General features: G+C 47.0%; 1 protein-coding gene across 1 annotated transcript in view; it reads left to right on the forward strand.

Moving 5' to 3' along the window:
• The first annotated feature begins 2,229 nt into the window (after positions 1-2,229).
• The window catches only part of LOC116220473 (plexin-A1-like), a 141,357-nt gene continuing 126,565 nt past the window's right edge, over positions 2,230-17,021 (forward strand). The window contains exon 1 of the mRNA XM_031567178.2: positions 2,230-2,405. The gene's annotated coding sequence lies outside the window, so the exon portion shown is untranslated. The remainder of the gene's footprint in view (positions 2,406-17,021) is intronic.

The following is a 17,021-nucleotide window of genomic DNA, read 5'->3' on the forward strand; positions in this document are numbered from 1 at the left end:
AATGATGACCCCCCCCCACCCCCAACCACCCTCCCCTTGTGTGTGTGTGTGTGTGTGTGTGTGTGTGTGTGTGTGTGGACCGCCTGGTTTCAAAGCAATCCTGACCTCATTACTTGATTGAACCACTTCCTTGACCAATAAGAAATCAGATGTGTCTTTGTAATTGTGCTTGTTGCGTGGGAGAGAAAATAGATAATGAATATTTTTTTCATCTAAAGGAGAAGTTCAAAAGGTTCCTGGAGGACTCATATGCTTTGGAATTTCATTAACCAACAAAGCCTGTGTACCGCTTCAAGGCTCTTGAATAAAATATCATACTAAAAAGTATTACACCGTGCTTTTGTGTCTGCGTTGTTTGCATGTGTGTGTGATGGATTTTGTGTGGAGATGCACGCAGCATTATTTACTTCTTCAGATTAGTTTATGAGTGGAATACACACAGAAGTCAAACATACATACACGTTTGAGTGTCTATACGTGCGCTTCTATGCTTGCATGTGTGTATATGTATGTAGGGAAGCTTTCTCTTCATCCCCCCCCCCCCCCCCTTCACATCCTGCCCGTAGCTCCTGTGCACTGGCTTGTCTGGTTTCCCTTTCACCAGAAGACAGGACCCCTATGAACCCTCTAGCTAAACAGACAGACCCCCCTCATCACTCTGGTCTGAGCGTGAGTGTGATTGTGAGTGCGTTCCTGTTATGAGCACTGCTGCATCAATACTGTATGGCCATAAACAAACACAAGCTAAATGCGCCCACGCGCGCCACAGTGCTGAATTATTCCCTGTGCTTTCAGACCAAGTGCCGTCCTTTGTTTGCTGTCCTAGTACATCACGACGGAGAGATGGCAGCTCTTGCAGGGGAAAAAAACAGAGAGACTGGATTTGTAAAAGATGAAAGCCATGTGTGATCACATGTGTCGTGTCGCAGGGGTATGTTAAGTGGTAAATCTCCTAACAGAAGAGCCCTATGATTTTGTTTTGCCAGGAGAATGAAGCCATAGGGCTCTTGTATTAGGAGGTTTAACATTTACTCTGAGTTAACTTACCCAGGTGTGTCACTAAACCGCATACTTGGATTACCCCCATGGTGTGTTATTTTGATTGCATTTATATATTGTTTATGCATTGGGCTTTGGTGACAAGAGTATTTACCTCATTTGACAATATATACATGTATGTCAGTGCCTTCAAGGCCTGCATCAGGACCTAGGTAAGACATTGTTTTGAGAAGCATGAGAAAAAATGGACCATGAACATGTTAGTTTAGCTGGAATAATTTTACCAGGGGCCTCCTGAGTCCAAAGGTGGAAAGGGTGGAGGGGCAATTGCTAACTCCACCCATAGTCATGTATGAGTGGCCTTAAAGTTCCAGAACTTTGCTGTGTTAGAGAAGCACGGGTGGGGTTCAGATGAATACCTCTGTGAGTATTCACACACCCGCTCAAGAAAGGCGTCGGGGCAGTGGTGCTTGGTTTCCTTAGGGTCCCATAATAGTATGAGGAGCTTTTCCTGGCATTGTTTGATTGGTCCTTAGAGGGCAAGGTCAATAGCGATCACTATTTAATGATTTGGTTGAATGGGAGGGGTTATCTTTCATTTTCCAGCATGTCATGTGAGAGTAGGAGTCACGAACGTGTGACCAAGGATACCGGACGAAGTGACACTCTTAGTTACCAAGGGACAAGTTATGTAATATTCAGGAATAATTCATATATTTATGTGGTGGTCTTTTTCACCTCTGGCATGACTTGAACATGACAGCACATCCTTCCGATGCAACTGGAGATTTAGGTCAATGTTTGTACAGACCTAAGCTGTTCTGGGTGTGAGCTGCAGCCCAGCACTCTGTTGGGAAACATAATATGTGTGCTTCCACCTTTGGGGCAGCCTTTAGAGCATATGGGCAGTTAAATGTGAGTGCCTCCATTCTGTCAATTGGTGTTAATCCCCTTTAATTTGGTGTATCTCCTTTGCCTGCTTAAACGCAGGGGATGTGCTTGGGATAGTTTAGTGTATTCTGTACACAGAGTGTATTTTATACGCATAATTCTATATTGGTGTGTGATGTTTCCTAAGTAGATGGATGGTTAGCTCACAGAAAATAACTTTGCATGTGAGCTACTTACCGGAGTTTCCCACATTGATTTGGCGCACTGTCTCCCTCCGTTGGTCATACAACGTACTGCAAAACTCTGATGATTTCCAGCGCAGCCCCTGCAAAACTCAGATCGAGGCTGGGCTTCACGTTGGACGCCAGCGCTGCATTCCACACCACACTCACATACACACCGGGAAAACCTCCGTGCCGAACTAACACGCACACCCTCACTCGAGAGTGGATATGTCCGCAAGTTTTGGAATTTAACCATGGCATGGATATCTAACCCAAAGGTCACTTGAACTGGTAAGTTAAGTCAAGCGATATAAAGGGCTACATCCTTCACAACTTCAAAACGAGAGAATTGAGACATTTATTTGCTGGTATCAGAGGCTGTTTGCTTCTCGTGTCGTGAGTTTGGGAATCGGTGGTTTTCTTGCCTTGTCCAAGTCTTCTCTTACGTCGGTGTTTGACTCACTTAACTGATTTCTGGAACATAACTTTAACATAAGCTTAGTGTTTCTGATATCGCTAACAATTTATTTTTGTGTAAAAACGAATACCCTAGCTGGAGTGGTGTTATTTAAGTCATTTGTTGCACCAAACGCGTTGGTAGCTAGGTTTTGAAAATATAGTCTATGTTATCCTCTGCAAGACTTAGTCTGAGACTGCCCTAGAACCATTAGAAACGGCTTATAGTCTATTCGCTTTTACACACCGTCTCCCTCATCGCGTCGCTTGTTCGCTCTGAGACTGGAATGTGATCACAGGAGCAAGCGGGTGGTTGGCGTTCGAGCTATTAGGCTATCCACCCGTCATTTGTTTAAATTGTTGCAAGGTTTCTTGACATTTGCATAGCGACTGTAGCTAATATTCTGCTGTATTTTTGTTCTACAAGTTCCGTGTTTACTCACATTGACCAATTTACAATGAGCATTCCGTTGATACACAAGGTCTGTATTTAAACTACTGTCTTCAATTAAATGAGCACACCAACAGTACATCTGGAATAGTCAGTTGGAGGAGGAAACGCAGATTTTTGGAGGCTGACATCCTGAATCATTCAAGGTAGTGAGAGAGGAAGAAAAAGCTCTAACAGTCCTCGGATGGGCGAGGATCAACCGTGGAATCCAATGCATTTCTGCTGTTGTAGAAGGCATTTGTCTTAGGCTCTTGCTATAGATAACCGAGCTTGTCTCAGAAGCATATGTTTTCTGAGAACCATGCCCTCTCCCTCTCCATGCGTTAAACCTTTAAACTGACGGGAGAAGAAACGGGTTAAGGGATTTCTCGAGGGACTCCGAAAAAAAAAAACGACTGGCATTTGCGTTTTAAGAAAATGTTTAGTTCTAGCCTCAGTATTTGGTGTAAAGTACGTTACTCTGATAAGTCCATCAGCTAAGAAATGAGCCCCCTTTTTTATAGCCCTGGCCGTGTCAGGCTGTGATTGGAATGCCTTATTGCAGAGCGAGATATTCAAGAGGCTGGGAATCTTCTCGTGGGTGTGTTAATCGCTCCCCCATTTAATAAAATAAAGCAACAACTCATTTTGAGAAGCGATAACAAACTACACAGTTCTGGTCAGAATTACGCACGGTTTTGTGGAATAGTGCAATTAGGCTAATAGTCAATTTATGATTGTTAATCTATGCTTCGTTCAATCTTTGATTATTGATCTCCCAACGTGTGGCACAAAACCACAATTTGCTGTATTTACATTGATCAGATGTAGCCATTAGATTCTTAAACCGTTGAAAAAGGATTTGATTCGACATAGCAGACACCCATTCAGTCCGGCCAGTGCATCCATTATCGCCACTGTGTGACGGTTAGGAGCATGACGGACATTCAGATGTAAATGGTAAACGTGGGTGTTCATGCGTGATTTAATTGTTTGTTTAGGAGGAGGTGAGGGTCCCTGCGAATGCTGGGAATCTAGCGTCAAACACAAACCCGACACGAAAGGATGCATTTGGAGATCTGCCCGCTCTGGCAAATTGCTGAGATTTAGGTGAACTGTAAACTCTGTCTCACGGCGATACGCTGATAAAGGGGGATACATTGTTGCGAAAGAATTCTGGCCCCAACTTACTGTCGAAGAGGGTGATCTACTTGGCGTCTATCAATCTCTTTCGTTGTGGTACCAAGTAACGTTAAATGAAATGCCCCTGCTGCGACATTCTTGTTTGGAATTAAGTGGTCATTTCACGATATTGCCCTCATGACATTTCTCTTTTCCTCAAGTTAACCCCACTGCTTAATGTAGATTCGCAGGGTGTTTCTGAGCTTGCTGATAATTGTGCAATATATATAAGTATCCCTACATTTGGGGAAATTATAGCATTTCAGTCCGAGGGGATAACGTTTTTGATTTGGTTATTTAGATAGGCAATACGCATATATATTCCGACGTTTTAGTGTTAGTGTAAAACAGTCTTTCGGCACCAGTCATGTGCGCTGCCCTGCTGTTGCTATTGCCTTTTTTCTTTCATGCATATTTCGTCCAGTCGGTTAGAGTCGGCTATGCCGGCAGGGTTTGCCTGTGATGTGTAAAGTTTGGAATTTAAACTGACAGGCGCTCTCTACGTCGCTGCGAGCCGGTCCGTATTGGTTTTAGCCGTGCACATCTGTGTAAAACCCAGTACATATGCCCTATAAGCCGTAACGCCTCAAAACTCGCTATGGTGCGGCGGAAGGACTTTTTTTTTTAGCGCCGAGGCCAGGCGATAGCTAATGACCACAGAGAGCACAAGATTAGCTTCGGACTGAAATAATTTATCTCGGCAACAAAATGATTGGAAATAAATTGCACAAGTGGGAGACAATTACAGGAAGAGAGATATGGGTATAGCAATAAATTGGCCACAAAGGGAGTAGATTGGGCCTTTGTTTGTCTCTTTTTAGATGAGAGTGTGTGAGAGAGAGGGAATAAATTGGTCCGAAATATAAGCAATATTTATGTGTTATAATTCATTTTTTACAAAGAGGTGAATTTGAACTTTTCAGTTTGCCTTCCACCAGCCATTCCAAATGTTTTATACTGGCTAGAGATGCATTCTGACTTCTTTGGGTATATCCCTTGTATCCAGTGCTGCCCTATGTAGACTATTGTAGACTGCGTTGACTGTTATTAGCCAAACACATTGTAATGTCAAAGCAATACTAATTTCAGATTTTCCAGTGGAGAGAATGATGTACTGATGGGAGTGAGTAATGAACACCATTAGTAGCCATTTTATATTTCCTTCTGCGCTTTGTGTTTTAATGTGTCTGCCTAAAGCTTGGCAAGGTAGCTCCTGCCAAATATTATTTTTGAGTGACAGCTGTTTTAAACCACATTGACAGTATTCCTGTGGTATCTGTCGTGTTCTCTCTTTCTTGCTCACTCGCAAACTTCCACATCCTCACATGTCATGCTTTCTCTTCATTTTCTATCACAGTACTACACTACCCCCCCCCCCCACAAACACTAGAAAGCCTCTCCTCTCATCAACACCACATGCTGCTCGAGAGCTCATAATTGCCACATACCATGCCTGCGCTTCACCCTCTGTTTGACTTCTATTAATAATCTCATTCTCTGCCTCTATTTCTGTGTGCGTGCCTTTGTGCTTACTCTCTCCTTGTGTGTGTGTGTGTGTGTGTGTGTGTGTGTGTGTGTGTGTGTGTGTGTGTGTGTGTGTGTGTGTGTGTGTGTGTGTGTGTGTGTGTGTGTGTGTGTGTGTGTGTGAGAGTGAGAGAGAGAGCATGTGTGTTTGCCTGGGCCCCTTTGCTATTCAGGTTGTAGTGCTGCGTGCCTCTGCACCCGTGTGTGCAAGCATGTGTTCTTTAATCTGCCGTGTGTGTGTGTGTGTGTGTGTGTCATTACCCTCTGATCTCTGCATACTCACTGTTGCATGTGGCACTCCTTGGCACGATTCCTGCTCCACTTTTCACTGTGCGAAAGCACAACATAAGCAGATCACTCTTCCTGAGAGTAGAGGCGCAGAGTAGAGCTGTATCTGAAGTGAACTCTGGACTGCAAAAAAAAACACTGGTGAACTGTGTGCTGCTGAGAACTCCTTCCGCCACACCTCAGACACACACACATTATGACTCAGACACACACACACGGCTGCTGTACAATAAGACTTTCTTCTCTTTCTTTTGGTTTCCCTATCCATCTCTCTCTCTCTTTCTTTCTTTGTTTCTTTCTCTCTCTCTCCCCTCATTTGACTCCCACTCTCACATGCACTCTGTGCAAGTTCTGTCTTCTGCAGCCTGTTCTCTGCCTGTCTCTACCTTTCTGCTTCTCTGTCCTGTTCTGTCTGGAACTACCTGTTGTCCTGAGGCAATGATCAGCGTGCAGCACAGAGACAGAGGGAATGAGGCAGTGATGTGACTGAGGGCCCGTGTTCTAATCCAAACACTGCCAAAGGCCCTATCAGCCCGTTTGATGACACATACACACACACACACACACACACACACACACACACACACAAATAAATACATGTGTAGTACACCCACTGGAAATTTTAACCACATATCTCTTCATGGTGTCAGACAGACAGGCAGGGAAGGAGAGAGAGACAGAGAGAGAGGGGCAGCGGCTAAGCCACCTCCATCTCAGCCCCCACCACACACCTCCGCAGCCTCAGGCAGAGCCTCTATGTGAGTGAGCTGCCCCCGGTAACAGTACAGCTGGGCTGGGTAGCATAGGCCTGTCCAACACTGTGTACCTGCCATCCGCTAGACTGCTGGAGGTTACGTAAGACGACAAAAACAGCCCCGGTGCTGCTGCCACAACAACCAAAAAAATGGCAGTAGCATTTAAAATACCACCCTTGAGGACCGAAAGTAAGAGGGCGAGAGATAGACAGACAGACAGCGAGAGAGAGAGAGAGAGAGCGAGCGAGAGGGAAAGGGAGTGTGTGTGGACACGTAGTCTGCCGGTTACTTCAGATGACAGGACAGAGCTTTCTGCTCCTGTGACTGTTTCTGCCCGGCTGTAATGTATAATTAATTTCCTGCCTTTTCTAGTTTTATTTTTATCTACTGCACTTTTAACCATTCTTCAAAGGCCCCTTCCTTTCCCTCCGTCTCTCCCTTCTCCCTCGCTCTCTCTCTTTCTCTCACTGCCTGTCGTAGTGACAGCTGCCTTTGAGAATGTGCTGTTTTGAAGCAGGCACTTTAAAGGGCAACCCACATGAAGAGTACAGAAGGAATAAAATATCTCTCGCCCAACACTTTCCCAATCACAAAAAAAATTCATCAAAAAAGTGAATTGAAAAGCAACCTTGCTGAAACGCCTTGTGCAATGACGGTGTTCTTTTGTTTTCGAGAAAATAAGAGATGAGTTACTCTTTTTTGATATTCCCATTCTAGTGTCAACGCACTTTTTCACAGTAGGGAAGCTTTATTTTACCAATACAAACTGATAGGCAAAAGGTTCTTACCTTTCTAAGGGTCCTACTTAGAACCCTTTGGTGCACTGTGCAGGGTTCCTTGTTGAACCTGTTCAGAACTCTTTCATCCCTCTCACTCACTCTATGCTTTTGTCTATGCTAACACTTTCTGGAACATCGAGTGGTTCCAAATAGAGTCTTCAAAAGCGCTCTTGTAGGTGAGCAACCTGAGGAGCCATATTTATGAATGCGTTCAAAGCGTTTTTCCCTCGGTTAGTATTGAGGTGTATAGCTGTGGAGAGGTGCTCCGGCATCCGTCAGGCTCCTGGGCTAGCCGGGCACACTCGGGTTTATGCTACTCAACGGGTGCCAGGTTGTGTCTGCTCAGGCATGGCTGAACGGACATGACGGGTGCAGGGTGAACGCACAAACAGAAACAGTTGGGCCTCTTGAGTCATCTAACTGCAACCTCACCTCAGATTTCGGACTCGACTATGACTCAGGCCCCCCTCCTGTCAGCTCTTACCAGTGCGTGGTGGCCATTGGCTCCGCTCCATGTCAGTCTTTTGAGCCGGAGGAGGGGTCGAGTGGGGAGGCAGGTACCGGGTGCACTCATTCTTGAGTGGAAGAAGTTGTTTGGACGAACCCCCAGTTCTTACAGCCCTCTGCAAGTTTGTGTGTGTGTGTGTGTGTGTGTGTGTGTGTGTGGAGGCACTTGGATGAGAGCCATGGTTTTGCAGGTCTAGCTGTGAGTGTGTTGGGGATTGTTTGTGGGCAGCAGCGTGTGGAGTTTTTTTTTTTTTTTAAGTGGCACTCACTGCGTTGAGGAGTGCCATGGGCCCCCTATTCTGTGTGGGTGAGATTTGGGGGTGTTCTCTTTCTCTCTCTCTCACTCTCTCTCTCTCTCTCACTCTCATTTGTGAAGTAGTCCCACTCATTTGTGAACAGGAGGTAGATGAAGTGTGTGTGAGTTAGTGTGTGTGTGTTGATTTGATGTATGTATGTATGTATGTATGTATGTATGTATGTATGTATGTATGTATGTATGTATGTATGTATGTATGTATGTATCTGTATTACCCCATTCCTGCTCACATGGAAAACCACTATTCTACCATTATGGTGTCGTGCGTGAATGGGAGTTGTGCGTTTATCTATCCCCTGGCGACTTAGCAACATTACTGATAATCAAATGCCACGGCTCCAGTGTGAATGTGAAACGCAAGATTACCGCGTTTCGAGAAGGGCAAGACTGCATTGACTACATTGATATCAACGTAAGCCCTTGCCCTTGTTGATGTCCCATTGTTTCTCTAAGGATTGTTTAATGACTGTGAGGCTATTCAACATCCTTCACAAGTGGTTTTAAACACATTTAACCCAAGACTTTAAATGGTTGCTATGGTTGCCTAGTTGCTGTGCAAGCTAACTAGCAAGTAAGCTAAGGAAACTTTAAAATAACCTTCAACTGTTTAAATGGCAGAAATCCATTGCATGAAATGGCAGCTAGTTATCTAGCTGACATTAGTCTCCTCAAGGTATATAATTATATTAGGAAAAGGTAGAAACCCTTAGGGTTTCTGTGCAGCTTCAGTGCCCCCAAGTAACAATAACTTAGCAGCTAATAAGCTCATACAGAGATGTTTGTTCATATTAGCACACCCTAGCAACTGCCAACTGTTAAGATGGTTCCCTCAGGTAGAGATGGCTAGGATAGTTCATAACTTGCTTAACTTGCATGAGAGCAAACAAGTTTGGGCTCCATAGCATCCCGTTAAATACAGTCAGGTGAGAATACACAGTACCCCCTACTCTACAGCTATGGAAGACTGTGTGTGAATGAAAATGTGTTATCTTGACCGTGTTGTTTTTACTGATCCATTACTGGTTCGTAAGTGAAAGGGGCACTCTTATGAGTGTGGCACAGGCTTCTTTTTTGATTAATTTCCTCTTTTTGTCTTATCTATCTTTCTGTCTCTCTCTGTCTCCCTCTCTCTCTCTCTCTCTTTTCTCTGTGTGTGTAGAGGGTTGTTGCGAGGCCTCTGGCGCTTTTGTGTGTGTGTGTGTGTATGTGTGTGTGTGGTGAGCTGTGAGGCCAGCGCTCGTAAGCAGCATTGGCAGGCCTGTCTGCTGCAGTCTCCTCAAGCCTCCAGTGAGAGCCGAGCCCCACATTGATCAGGAAGCCTACGCTCAATGTTACCTTCAAGACGAGTGTGTGTGTGTGTGTGTGTGTGAGTGCGAGTATGTGAATGTGTGTAAGACAACCCCTGTACTTGGATCAGACTCACATTGTGTCTCTTTGCAGACAGCTGGCATATCCCCTATAACATTTATCTCTCTCTCTTTCACTCTCTCTCTCTTTCTTGCCATCTCTTGCAAGTTGTTAGAACTTCGACTTTAGTGTCTTTCACCTTGACAACACACAGTTTTTATAACACTGAAAGATGCTTTCACCTTGGACAGACTCACACTCACATTCTCACACACACACACACACACACATTCTTACATGTAGCACTACACACACATTCTTACATGTAGCACTACACACACATTCTCACATGTAGCACTACACACACATTCTTACATGTAGCACTACACACACATTCTCACATGTAGCACTACACACACATGCAAAGACACGGCACATCAGGCAAAGAACAGGCACACAACACCAGTAGCACTTCTCCGGGAAATGGCTGCCAGGAAAGTGGCGTGGGTATGAGTATTTTCTGTAGATTTAGCAAAGCTGCTGTTGTTTACAGCTCTCACAGGAGTCAGTCTAGAGCTTCAGGCATATTTGAGTTTTTAATGAAGGGGAGAGAGAGGGGGAGGACGAAGACAGAAAGACGATGCGAAGGAGGAGGAGAACGACAGAGTGAGAGAGCGATAGATTGAGTGGAGGCAGGCAGCACACTGTGCTCAGCGTTTAATCGCTCCTCTTGACTTCTTTTTCTTTTTTTTCCTTCATGGAGAATGCAATGGAGGATGAGGAAGCAGATTTGCGTGTGTGTGAGAGTCAGTATGCGTGTTCGCACTTTTACTTCTGTTTCATCTCTGAAAGCAGTTGATGGTGGGCAGCCTGCTTACCTCTACATGCTTTTATATATATATGTGTGTGTGTGTGTGTGTGTGAGGGTGCATGCATTTTGGGTGTGCCTCCAAAAGCATTCCTGCCTGAGCACCTGTTGTGTTGTGTTTTGTGGTGTGGTGCGGTGTGATGCTCTCTCTCTCTCTTCCCCCTGCTCTGTGGCGTGGATCAAAGGCGCCGGCGTGTTTACAGCCCATCACGCCCTCCCGGCGCTGATTAACCGCACTCTCATGAGCGCCAGGGTCATAAATGGCTTCTTCCACGTTTATTCTCTCCCTCTCTTTCTCTGTCTCTACCTCATTATCTTTCCTTCTCTCTCTTTCCTTCTCTCTGTCATTCTATCACTCACTCTCTCCTTGTGCCTCTCTCTCTCTCTCTCTCTGTCTCTCTCTCTCTCTCTGCTCCTGCAGTGTTTACTGAAGGCCTAAATAATTCACCAGCTCCAGTTCAAGTCTGTAAATAAGACTAACTGTGGGCCTCGCCCTCGGAGGACAGTCGGCAAGCGCGGTTATCGGTTGACACAGCTTTGGTGGAAGTGCGGTGGGGGAGGGGAGGGGGGGGGGGGGGGGGTCGGGCGCATGGCGTATTTGTGCAGGGTCAGATGTCACAAGCTCCCGGGCGGTCCTGGATGGTGTGAGGAGAAGTGTGTGCATGTTAGCCTTGTTTGTGGACACGTGGAGTTACATTGAGCAGTGGAGGGCCTGTGTGTGTTTGTAGCATCTCCCTGTCCCTGTTCACACAAAGCTTTTGTGGAAGTGAGATTTAAAGTTGTTTTTTAATGAGCTGCAGTTTTGTGTGAGTGTTTTGTTTATTTGTTTGTGTGAGAGTGTGTGAGTGTTTTGTTTATATGTGTGTGTGTGAGTGTTTTGTAAAAGGGAATGCCGAAGAGAGTGGAAGCAGTGACATTTTGAAGAGCCTTCTCTCCGCTGAATCAAAGTGTTTCTGTGTGTGTGTGTGTGTGAGTGTGCGCATTCGTGAGGTGGGCACGGGACAATCATGAGCTCACAAAAGCACACAAACTCCATAATCAGGGTGTGTGTGTGTGTGTGTGTGTGTAAGACTGGAACTTGTTTTTTCAGTTTCTCAGCAGGGTTATCCACCCCCAACCCCATACAGATAGTTTATCTGTCCTGAGATTGGCATCAGTCCCGCACAACCGCTCTCAAACCACATTCCAGCTCCCCGACCCAACCCGGTCCTACCCGACCCATTCAGACTCTCGTGTGTGCACTTCTGATCTGGCCACATCTCCTTGCTATCTTCACTCATGCTGAGTGCCTCTGAATCTCTGGAAGGTTGCTGTGCTCGCTGGCAGCACTGACCGTGCCACCTGATAACTTGTTTCGCGAGCCGATCGCAGTTGTCATCTGTCTGATGTCGAACTGTTTTTCAGTAAACAAAAGTTTGTTTCGTAGCACACTGATGAAACATCTATGTGTTTTTTTGTAGTCTCTTGGAAGTGCTTACGCAATCCTGTGACCGACATCAACAACATCAACAACATCCAGAGAGAGAATAACTGACCGACTCCCACAGTGGTGCTGCCCAGGGAGAAATATGGCTCCGATGGTTAGTGCCACTGCATGGGCTGTCGCTTCATAAAGTGTTACCGTGCCGTAGTGGCAGGACCACTGGTGTGGTGCATGAAGGCAGAATGGGAGGGAGAGGAATCCTCTTATTGTTTGAGTCGGGCGATGGCGGCTAGCCGGGTGAGAGCCGAGCGGCTCGTGTGGAATGCTGCCACTTCCAGCGGTGTGACCTCCCGACACGGAGTGGTGCTCACTCAACATCCCCCTCCTATTCTTCCTCTTCCCACCATCATCCTCTCTTTCTCTGCCTCTCTCTTTCTCTCTCTCTCTCTAGCTTAACCCTGTCTCTCCTTTTCTGTCTGTCTCTTTCTAGCTCACTCTCTCTTCCCTTCTCTCTCTCCCTACCTCTCTCTCTTTCCCCGTTCTCTCCCTTTCTCTCTCTCTCTCTCTCTTTTCCCTCTCTCTTCCCCCCTCCCTCTCTCTCTCTCTCCCTCTCTCCCGCTCTAGTCTCTTTTGTCAGCGCTCCTTTGTGCTGGTGAAAAGGCTAAAGAGTCAGCACTGATGAGCGTTCGGCTGCCCTCCTCCTTTGTGCGGCCGAATGAGGCGTCGTGCGGCGCGGGCGACCTCTGCCATGCGCCCCGGAGACGAGTCCTTTTCACCGGGGGTGCCGGCAGATGCAAATCAGCCAGGCCGGCCACGCCGAAGCCCGTAGCGGACCATCTTTACAGCAGATCCCCCCCCCTCCCAGCTTGAAGCCTCTGTTTGTCTTACAGGTTACACACTGTGGGCTATAGAGTTCCAGTGTGTGTTCAGGCTAGTTTTGAGTTTGGATGCCTTGAGAGTTTGTTTCTGTTTCTAACAGTGTGGAATTTATCCCCCCCTCCCTGCCCTCCTGAGTTCTATTTGTATTTCTAAGTGTTTTTGTGTCTGTCTGTTCTGCGTGTCTCTGATCCTCCTTTTGGAGTCTCTCCATGGTGTGGATCGGGACTCTGGAGCCCGTCTCTTTGGGTCGGCGTTGGGCGCTCATGGAGTTTGAGTTAGAGGAGTTGGAGGGCGCTCGTGACCCTGAACATTAGCAGGCTAATTCCTTTAGCAGAGCTTGGCTCTGAACAGCAGGAGTCCCGCTGCCTGGGCTCTGTGAGGCCACCCTCCCCCCACGGCCCCCTGGGTAGTCAGAGCAGGGCTACTCTGGGAATTATACCCCCAGGGCCAGACAACGGGGGAACTCACGTGACACCAGCTTTGGAAGACTGCCCTGGGGGATGGGTGTGTGTGTGTGTGTGTGTGTGTGTGTGTGTATGTGTATGTATATGTGGGTGTTGGTGTGTGTGCGTGTGCGTGTGCGTGTGTTTGTATAAGCGTGTGCAAGGTAGTATATGTGACCGTGTGTTCGGGCTTAGATTGAAAGACTCCTTCTGTCATCAAATATAATATAGACATTACAATGGTCACTACACTACTATGGACATTAAAATGCCATGAAATATTTCTAACATGGATCGTTGAAGATTTAATGTTTTATTCACCGCAAAAGATCCAGTTAGTGGTTCCTTTAAAACTTTTGGGTCATGACCAAAGGCAGACTTTCATTGATATTGGAAAGCGCTACTATTATTTAACATTTGTCATCAAATGACCCTTGCCTTTGCATGGAGAATATATTCTCTCTGACCTTTTTTGAAGTTTAGAAGGCCTCTAACTGGTTTCAAAAGTGTGTCAAATACATTAGAAACTTGGCCTATGTCCCTATTTAAAATCTTTTTAAACGCTACATTTACAGTGGGTCCCTGTCAGGCATTATGGTTAGTCCTACTTTGGTGCTTTTGAGGTTGTTTAAAGGACTTTGACAGTTTAAGCCTGACCTATGAACTGGTCTATCTGCCACATGGCTGGATACAGGCACTGCAGCGACCTCAGGGCGGGGGCAGGGGGCAGGGAAGAGCTTACAGCCCTCACCTCTAACATTAGAGCACCAGTTGTGCTGCAGCCTGACCTCTTGCCCTGCCCCCCCCCCCCCCCCCCTTCATATCTGAATGGATTAATCCATTGGCAGGCCTGGGCACAAGTGGATGGGGCCGTACCAAGTGATTGAAAAGGAGTAGGTCAGAGGTTTCGGCTTTTCATTTCACTCAGAGCCTTTTTGAGAAGATGAAGTGTTTTTTTTTTTTTTTGTCACCCGGAGCTGCTGATATTCAAACGATGGCCCCATATGGCCACTGGAAGCTGTGTGCAGCCAACTGCTTGGCCTCTGGAAGACTCTCTCAGCCGTTTGATTCCAAGCGCCTATCCTTTTGTTGTATCAGCATGCCAGTCAAATGGGGTGTGAAATGTGACGGTTGTGAGGTTTGGATACCAGTAATTCAGGTCGAAACATCACGCTTTCCCTCCCGCCCTCCCTCCCTCCCTTTCTATCTCTCTTCCGCTCTTTCTCTCTCCTTCGTTTACGGTCTTCGCACCCCATCCTCTTGCTCCCGACTCTCAGTCCACTGACATTCCTTTCTGTTATTCTTCCATATTTGGATTATAATCCTCTTCTCTTCTCCTCTCCTCTCCTCTCTCCCTCCATGTCCTGGTTGGTTTCCCCACTGCCTCTCTCTCACGTCGTGTGCATGGAATGTGTCTGTGTGGGTTGATGTGTTGCAGCCCTGCAGTGGTGGTGTCTGGTGTGTGAGCGCTGCGCTGCTCTGCTCTGCTCTGCTCAGGGTTTCTGTATGTCAGCTGCTGCAAATCGTCCAGGGCCAGGGGGTCCCCACATGAAACGGGAACTGTACTGACTGACACCTCCCTGTTGGTCCCATTAAGTTAGGGCTCTATGGGAGTGTTTGTTGCCACATCCCCCCCCCCCAGACACACACAGACACACACACACACACACCCCGGGTTGTTTACCTGCTGGATGCCAAGGGCTGTTGTCCCCCCGGGGGTAAGTTTGATCAAGGTTCTTCCCTCAGAAAGCCTTTTGGCAGCAGTTTCTGTTTTCGGCTGTAGTGGTGGGACTGGTTTGGTGACTCTTCCGTCTCTCCACATACACACAGACACACACACACACACACACACACACACAAACCGGTGGTTACACCACGCAGCTAACTGCTAAAGAAGGATTTGGCAGACACACATGGCTGAGACACTACAAAGAGTAATGGGTTGGGGTAAAAAGTGTACATGGATTACCCCCCCCACCCCCACCATCACCTCTTCAAATACCCCAAACTACACTCTTTTTTTTGCAGGTAATACTTTAAGACACTCCCTAATCTAGCAGTGCATTTTGTGTATGTAGTGGAAGAGCAGTAACAGTGGAAGCGTGGGTGTGTAATGGCTGCTGTGGTGTCTGGTTGGACCCCATCCAGTGGGCTCAGTTGTTTAAGGAAGGGCTGCATCTGCTGTCCTATTTCCATATAAATCATACAGCTAGCAATGATGTTCTTGGTTTTGACCAGTTTGAATACATCCTCACTTTCTGTCTGGCAGCTCGGGCAGATACACATTGCACAACTCTGTTTGCCTGGTGTGTGTATTCTTTGACTGCAGCTATAAATCCTGTTGGCTAAAGAACCGTCCCCTGTTTGAAAGGATCCGCGTCCCAAACTCCAGAGATGGATGCCGGTGATGTGACCTCCTCGCTCTCTCTTGGCATAGATGCGTGGCCCTAACTGCCCCGGTTCTGTGGCCCAGAGGGCTGGGGGGAGGCTGGGGGGAGGCGGGGGGAGGCTGGGGGGAGGCTGGGGGGAGGCTGGGGTCTGGAGCTCTTGGCTCAGGCCCCCGCTCCTCATGCCCCTGCTGAGCGGGCTGCTGGACCCCAGTCGTCTGCCCGGGAGTTTGCAGATCAAAGACAGCACGCCACCGCCCCTCTGTCAGGGTGGGGATGATAAGACCTTTTTTCCCCCCTCTGTATTTTTAAAGGGAGCTACACTCGTTCTCCTGACGCCAAGAGAATGAGAGAGAAAAAAATTGGGGTTGGGTGGGAGCGGGAGCGAAGGAAGTAAGAGGGAGAGAAAGAGAACGGAAAGAGACACAGGACCTTGGTAAGGGCTTTTGAGAGACCACAAGTAGCTGATTAGTTTAGGATGGTTCCTCTCTCTCTCTCTCTCTCTCTCTATCTATCTATCTCTATACTGAGTTAGCACAGGCTGTGCCAGTAAAAGCTGAACGTGAACATGATGGAGATGTGAAGCCGGGCGCGAGAGTGTCGGATGAGTCCAACTTTAATCAAAGCCCTCGGAGAGCCAAACAGATGTGGACTTCAAAATCACAATCCACTCTGATGAAGATTTCCAGGAATTAGGGAGGTTTTGTTTGATTGGAACCACAGAGGATTGGGACTGTGTCAACCTCCCTTTCCATCGAGAGAGAAAGCGAGAGAGAGAGAGGGGGAAAAAAACTCACTTTCACAAAGGCTCCAAAACACATTAATTGGATGCAGCATCTGTGTCCCCATTCTTAAATATTCATGATCCACCTAGTGTCCTATTGTGTGTTCCCCTCATCTGTGACTGGAGGTGTTTCTCCCAGCCAAGCGTGTGCTCTCTAACAAGAGTTTCTGCCTTTTCATTGTGAACGTGGAACTGGAGTGGAGCCTCTCCATTATTAATGACCAGTGTCTTAGGAAGGTGTGGGGAGGGTAACGGATTCAAATGCCTCAGCTGGTGTCAGCATCTGACTTGAGACACCAGACACACTGGAAAAGACTGGAGACGCCCATTTCACCCCCTCCCTTCCCCCTCCCCTTTGCCAAAAAAAAACAAACATGCGGCGGGCCATTTTAGTGCAGACTGGAACTTCTCCTGTCCAAAGGCCTTAGGATCAAACGGGTACAAGCCCAGATTTGTTGCCCTCACAACACGCCCTGAGAATTTACGCGATGAATAATAGATGCCATTCTGGCTGGGCTGGTCTGCCTCTCCTGTGCAAA

This window comes from Clupea harengus, chromosome 5, assembly GCF_900700415.2.
Source record: "Clupea harengus chromosome 5, Ch_v2.0.2, whole genome shotgun sequence".
Classification (NCBI taxonomy): Eukaryota; Metazoa; Chordata; class Actinopteri; order Clupeiformes; family Clupeidae; genus Clupea; species Clupea harengus.